The following is a 7,777-nucleotide window of genomic DNA, read 5'->3' on the forward strand; positions in this document are numbered from 1 at the left end:
TGCAACAGACTATGGCAAAACATTTTTCAGGTCTTAATCCCTCTTTCCTTAGGTCCTTGCACCTGGGCCCCTCCACTGAGTCCTACCAGGTTGGCTACAGTCTCCCTTCTAATAACATTCCAGGGCTCCTTGTTTTCTTCCAGACAGGAGACCAGAATGGGCTTACACACAGCACAACCTATGTATGAAAAAGAGGTGCATGTGCTTGCTGGATTCTTTAGAAAGTATGTGATTTCTATCACAGCACTGTGCTCCACTGGAAATACAGAGAATAAGAGATGACTCTCCAACTAATTTCTCAATATCTATTTTAGGACAGACTCATTAGAATATAGAGGAATTCTTTCAGTTTTCATACACTGAGTTCTATCAACGATTCAAAATGCAGCTATGGAAATGGAACCTTAAGATTCTGGCTGCAGTATCATGTATTAATGGGAGGCTGAAATCAACTCCAAAAATAATGAACAATAATAATTGCTCTATAATAAAAAAATAATTCCTCTAACAAGTGGAAATGATGCACAGATATACCCAATACTCTAATTCGTAAATTTAAGGAATCCAAGACCTACACAGCAAAACTAATGTTTCTACAAAGTAGACTGTTGTCTATGAAAGGATGGAGAACAGTAAAAATACTGATAGAAAAATCTCCTCACCTACAGACACTGGATTGCTGTAGTTCTCCAAAATCACCTCCCTGTACAAAGCCCTCTGAGCAGAGTCTAGGTATTCCCACTCCTCCTGGGAGAAGGCAATGGACACATCCTTGAATATCAGTGGATCCTAAAATGAAAAATATCAATGAGACCATGTGCACTCAAACAGGGTACTGGACCCAAGAAAGAAAGAAATAATGAGTAAACAACTTCTGAATTAGAGGAGAAATCTGAATTATTCAAAATGACATATAAGTCTTTTCATGAATTCAATCTGGTGTCTGCTTATAACCATGCACTGTAGTCATAGGTAAAATATAGATTTTTACCTTAACATGATCTGTGGCTGGGCCTGACTTTACCCTTTCCTAACAGACTTTGCAGTGGGGTCAGCAACCCTGGCACAAAAGACACTTTCTCCAAGAGCACTGAATAGAACATGGTGGAAGATAAAGAACTATGTGTGCTCTCCCTCCACAGCAAGAAGACACAATCCTTGTAAAGAAAATCCTATGCCATGCATGTAATGTAGAAAGTACAGAAACAGCAGTGCATAAGTAGTCTAACAATACTTTTATAGTGATTTCTTCTTTTCTCCTCATTTACCTACCTAAAATTTACCATGAAACAACACACTAACTGACTTATGCACACCACAGTAAGAGAATCTGAGAACTGGGCTCCTCACTGAGGATAAATGGAAACATGAAGACAAGATCCACTGACTCAACATTGTTCGTGTTGTGTATACAAATGATTACAAAACCTGAGAACTATATGTGTGGAACATTTGCTAAAGGAAGCTCTTTTCTGAGGATCAAAGAACCAGTAATGGAGGCAGTGCTGTGACAGAGTGTGAAGTAGAAATACCCACAGAGAGAAAGAGGCCTGCTTCAGAATCTCCACCTGGAAACTCAGGATTTAGCAAACAAGTGAGAAAGGTTTCTTTTTCCAAAGAAAGGAAGAGAACTACAGTGATAAAAGGAGAGATCCTGCAGTAAATGTCATGATTCACGTGCTTCACTCTGTAAACTACCAGGAGAAAACTTATTCCTAATAAATTAAAAACAATGTCAAAGTCTGGGATTTGCTGTAGAGCAGCTCAACCAAGGGAATCAACTCCCAGGAGACAAAATACTGGCATCAATACAGCCAGCAGCACATACAATTGGACCAGTGATGTGGGTGGGATTAAATGTTGAGCAATGTAATACAAGAATAATATAAAACAAAAATATCTTTTATGTACAATTCAAACAACGATACAGTGGCTTACGAGGACCCAAGTCCACCCTCCTTAGGAACTGAAGACTGATATGTCTGAATTTTCACCTATCAAATCAGAAACATTTTTGATTAGGTTTGTCATGAATTCATTGGAATAGTCTGGAAAAAATAAGCATTGGAGGACAAAATGGAGAGGTGGACATGCTACATAGGTGGTCCATATGAAGAGTTAAGGTGGCCCGAGCATGGTGGAGCAGGCCTTTACTCCCAGGACTCAAGAGGAAGAGGCATGAGGATCTCTGTGAGATCCAGGCTAGCCTGGTCTACATAGCTAGTTTCTGGATCAGAAAAGGTTACAAGTTCAAAACATCAAACATTTAGAGAAAGAAGTGTATTGGGTGAAGGCCCCTGGATGTATTGACCTGTAAAGAAGCCATCTCTCTCCTGCTTCTGTGAGTTTCCTTTCCAGGCAATCTTACATAAACTGTCTTCTCTTTCTTTCAAAATCTTCCTTTCAGTTCACTGAATATCCACTTCACCTACCAATATAGCAAGAGGAAGAAGCACCTCAGAAAACAAAACAGGTCGTTCTCACTGTCTGCCTTCACAGTAGATGTGTGGGAAGAAAGAGCTCAACATGGAGACCCCATTGAACTTAGCTGCTTTCTTGCCTTTCAGTGGCCGCCCTGCCAACAAGATCAAGAATTCCTACTACATTCATGGGAATGCAACCACCTCACCTCCTTACCTAAACAAGGCAGAGTAACACAGTTTTCATCCTTTGGAATAGAGGCTACACTAAGCTTTCCTTCAGAAGCACTGGCAGCTGACCCCCAGCCTCACTGTCTTCTGCCTGTGACTGTTAATGAAACAGCACTGATGCTTCTACTGAGCTTCACAGACAGAATCTGTGGGGGAGGCACAAGGGAGAGTTTTTCTTTTAAAGGCTAAAGCTCAAGAGTCCTTCATTGTGGGTTTTAAAAGTCTATTCTTGGGGCTGGAGAGATGGCTCAGAGGTCAGTAATACTGGCTGCTCCTGCAGAGGACCTGAGCTCAGTTTGCAGAACCCACATGCTGCCAACAAGTGTACGTAACACCTGTTCCAGGGGTTCCCACACTGTCTTCAGGCCTCCACAGACATGGCTCACATGGCTACCCTTACACACATGCAAGCACAACATTCCTACACATGAAATAACTTTTAATAAAAATGCAATCTTTATTGTGTGATGAAATGATATTTTATATACTTATGAGGTATCCCTGATATTTTGTTAGACATATACACAGGAGATTGATTTAGTAAGTTATTGATATATCCACATGTAAATTTTATATGATCCTAGACAAAGAACAGTAGAGCTTAGTTAAAGCATGAAGCCATCACCTGTTTCTCTTACCCCACATTCTCCGCATTCCCTGCAAACTATTGTACCTTCAATGTCTATCACCTATCTTTTCTTTTTCTATTTCTCTTATAGTTGAGATCATGTAGTGTTTGTGTTTCAACTTCCTTTACCTGGTGAAGTGTCCACCAGATCAATCCTGTTCTCAAGTATCTGAATATCCCACTCTTTTCTATGACCAAATTGTGGTGGATTCTATAGAAATATCACATTTCAATGAATCGTTCATTTCTTAATGGACATTTAGTAGATTCCATATTCCTCAAACAATGCTGCCATAATTGGGAAGTGACTATATCTCCAGGCCACACTGAATTCACTTCCTTTGAGCATCCAGGATTTGGTGGTAGGAGCTGCACTAGAGAGAGAACACCTGTGACTTGTTCTTTGGCATCTGGTTGATCTCAGTACAGCCATTTCGAGCTCCATCCATTCACTGAAAACTCCATGACTTCCTTTTCCTCTACCATTCAGTAGAGCTCCAGAGTGTAAATGTACCAAACTTACTGAGGGACATGTAGGTTGGGCATCAAATTCAAAAGAAAGCAGAACAGAAACTTTTTTTTTTTTTAAACTCAGATTGATCATGTACTTAACTGAAACATTAAATGTGTCTCTTCTGATGACTTGGGAGGGCTTTGGTTGAAATTAAGTTTCTCAAATTCTTGAAATTTCATGTTGAAATTTTGAATTTCAATACTGAAGGAGCAGTTGCTTTAGAATAATTAGACTTACAAGGCAATGCTCAGTCTCAAAACTGTCCTGTGAAATTTCCTCCAGTATATACATTTTAATATGAGAATTCATGAAGTAATAAATAAATGTGTTAATAGTCAATTTCAATAATGTATGTAGAGAACAAAATATCACATTACACCTCCTAAATACATATAGTTCTTCTTTGTCAAAAATTAATATTATCAGGCTGGAGAGATGCTTCAGCAACAATGGCTGCTCTTGCAAAGGACCTGGATTCAATTCCCAGCACCCAGATGGCTACTAATAAACACCTGTAACTCCAGTTCCAGGGGATCTGATGCCCTATTCTGACCTCAGTGAGCATTGCCTGGCACAGGTGCATTTATATACATGCAGGAAATACACTCATACACATAAAATAAAAATAATAAGTAAAAATATTTAAAAATTAGTATTAAAAAGTAGAAGCTGTCCCATAACATTGCATTTTAATTTATGGATGTCTGACTCCCTGTCTCAAAATGCAATTTCTAGTAATTGATGATAATGTTTTTCCACACTTGCAAATTGTGCAGGGGGGTGTCCCACAGGGCCACCTATCTGTTGAGTGTGTTTCTGGATATCACCATCACCCCCAGGATCCAGGTGGTCATAGCTTAATGCACAAGACACCAACACACTTAATGCTCTAGCACCCTTGTATTCCTGTGCTGGGTGGTTCATGATGTGAGCCTTTAGAAAGGACCTGGATTTCTAACACAGTAGTGAGCTCAATAGATAAAGAGAGAACACGACAGGGAATTCTACCAATGACTCTCCAATTGGAATATTCTGTCAGAACACTGATATTTAAGGAGATTCTTCAGGTTGCATGACTAGTGTTCTACCTCTAATTACAGCTCAACCCAAATTCCAGGTTGGAAACGGAACTTTGTGAATGAGTGGCAATATTATATTGTATAATTTCTGAATTGACCATGGAACAAAATGAAATAAGCACAACCCCTCCCAATGGACAAAGATGAGAACAGACACAATTACATTACAGTGTTCTTTTCTCCTCTGAGAATTTCACTTTATGAGATGTGACATTCTCTCACACAGACTTAACACACACATACAAGCACACAGCTGTTCAACAAAGAAGTCTGAATGTGAGTAAGGAATTCTTTAAGAGAAACTTTCTCACCCACAGAAATGAGAGCTGCAAATCTCTGCTGTCAGGTCTCTGTATAAAGTCCTCTGAGCAGGATCTAGGCACTCCGTCTCCTCCTGCGAGAAGTCCTCAGCCACTTCACCAAATGTCAACACACCAGAAAATGAACAATAACAGTTTGACCATCTGTCCACAGGCAGATTGCTTTTCTTGAATCAAGGAGACCGAAGAGAATGAGAGGAATTTTTGATGTAGGGATGTTTTCTGACACTGTCATATTCTCTAATGTGTTTTCTAACTGTGGAAATAGTACGGCAGAATATCCTCATGCTCAGCATGCATACTGTTTGTTTCTTTGGACTACAGGATCTAAACTTAAGATCTCCACATAAGAATATACATTTTAATCCTGGATTAATATTATAAATTATATATTTCAGATGAAATATTAATGTTTATACCTGTGGGTGTCCAATAAAATACATGTTCTGATTCTCTACAATCTAGAATCAATCGTTCTGGAACTAATTCTAAGAAGTTCTCTAAACATGGCAAGACCCCTGGCCCAAACGCCACTCCCTTAGATACAGAAAAGCAGAACATGGAAATTAGAATACATGGATGAATTTAAACTGGAAGAGCTTTGTTTTTCCACAACAGCAAGGGGAGGTACCATTGATATAGGGTAATTCCTATACACTGGCCATCACTCTGTCATATTTGCAAACATCAGCACATTAATTCAAGTAGTGCACACAAGCCTGGTGTTGGAAAAGGCCTTTAACCCTAGCACTCTGGAGGCAGAGGCAGAGGCTTGTTGGATCTTCGTGAGTTCAAGGCCAGCCTGGTCTGCATAAATGAGTTTCAGGCCAGCTGGGAAAACAGGAAGATCTTGACTGAATATAAAAACCTTTAATAATCTAAATCAAAGACAATGCACAGGACAAGGTACCCGCAACCGAATTTGGGGACCTGCGATCCTTGCTGTAAAGTAAGCATAAATAATGTTTAAATCCTGGGTGAGTTTCGCTGACCGCCTCTGCTTGGAGGCCCCAACTCTGGCAGCACAGTGTTCAGAGCCACGCCGATCACATGACCAGGAGTCTTTCAAAACGCCCGTGGTTGGGCCCACACTCTCCTCTGACCTGCTGGGCCCTCGCCGACCCACCCCGCATCAGCTCTGCACCAACCTCTCCGCCGTGGTTCCACTGGCCGCAGTGAACTTCTGCATCCCGCCAAGACCCCTTCCGCTTCCGCCACCTCAGGGTCCACACCAACCTGCTCCGGTGTGGAGTGCGCCCTAGTTTTTCAGGCCCTCAATACCCCAGGATCCTGCCACACCCGGGAGCCTCTAGGCCAGGGCTCTGACCCCGCCCACTCCGTCCCAAGTTCCGGTTGCCTCACTCTTCCGACTCCACCCATGCCACGCCCCTTCTCTACTCACATTGACTTTGCTCCAGTTCTTTAGTCTCTAACTCCTCTGACACAGGTGACTGTCCCCGACCCATTCAGACCCCGCCCCTTGCACACTCTACTAAATCCCAAACAAGTGGCTCCAGCTGTCAGTCTAGTCCAGGACTCAGTAAGCAGCCTCTTTCTTTACAGGGTTGCTGTTAGCATAGACCACACCTGGACCTAGTAAGACACCCTATGCCCCTACCTAGCACCCCAGCCTGGTTTCAGTCCTCTTGAGACACCCCCAAAGACACCCAGCCTGAACCCTCACCTTGGGATTCCACACCCCTGGGATAAAAAAAAAAAAAAAAGTTAAAGTCGACAAACACCCTAGATATACGCAAAGCCCATCCCCCAAATACTAAAACTATGATAAACCAAGAAAATATGTCCCCCCACCTCCCACAGAGGCTCAGGTCTACAGGTGGATGTTGAAATGAATGAAGGCAAAGGAGCCAACTCTCAGGTCAAGAGAGGCAAGTTTAATTCTAAAAGTGGCTCTTTATACCTAAGAGCAGGATCAGTCAAGGATACAGCATGCAAACCATAAATCAAGCAATGCTCAAAGTAAAATGCTGTTCTTCTTTTCTCTTACTAACCAAACCAAACCCTTTGCCAGAGCTCCAGTCCATGAGAAAGGAAAACACAATCTCATCCGTTATCATTCTTGCTGTTGCAAGGCAGGGTTCTGCCCTTGAGGCTAGGAGGTAATGTTCCACCAATGTCCAGTCACTTGCTTTCAAAAGACAGCTAGATTCTATCTTGTCCTTGATTCACATTCTACAGAACTGAGCTCCATCATCCCCCACCCCTAAGAAAAAGCACCAATTCCATAGCAACGCTCCCTAAGAGTGCAATTTAAAAGAAATGTAAGATACAGAACTCAAAAAGAACCACACATATGTACAGGGAGTTCAAAGCATATTGTTATGAAAATTACCCTGAGGCTGACCCCGACAGGGGAGAAGAATCAAAGATATTCAATAAGCAGAGGAAGTTTATCCTTGGCTACATGACAGCTAACCTGCTCCAGAGATATTGAGGCACAGAACAGAAATACATACAGGTTTTTATAGGATATTTTATATCTTCTCTTGGCAGTAATCATATTGGTGGATTTGAGACTTCCAAAGTATAGGTGATCCTTAAATTATTATATGAAACTTAACCAG

At 41.4% G+C, this 7,777-nt stretch overlaps 1 long non-coding RNA gene across 1 annotated transcript; it reads right to left on the bottom strand.

Annotated features, from left to right (window-relative positions):
- Positions 1 to 2,369: 2,369 nt before the first annotated feature.
- On the bottom strand, positions 2,370 to 6,441 carry LOC115072366. Its single transcript, XR_003851408.1, has 3 exons — positions 6,341 to 6,441; positions 5,184 to 5,359; positions 2,370 to 2,428 (listed from the first exon to the last, which is right to left on the bottom strand). It is a non-coding gene; the product is annotated as an uncharacterized LOC115072366 (long non-coding RNA).
- Positions 6,442 to 7,777: the final 1,336 nt, after the last annotated feature.

The sequence above is a fragment of the Nannospalax galili genome, unplaced genomic scaffold, assembly GCF_000622305.1.
Source record: "Nannospalax galili isolate Female #2095 unplaced genomic scaffold, S.galili_v1.0 scaffold8262, whole genome shotgun sequence".
Classification (NCBI taxonomy): domain Eukaryota; kingdom Metazoa; phylum Chordata; class Mammalia; order Rodentia; family Spalacidae; genus Nannospalax; species Nannospalax galili.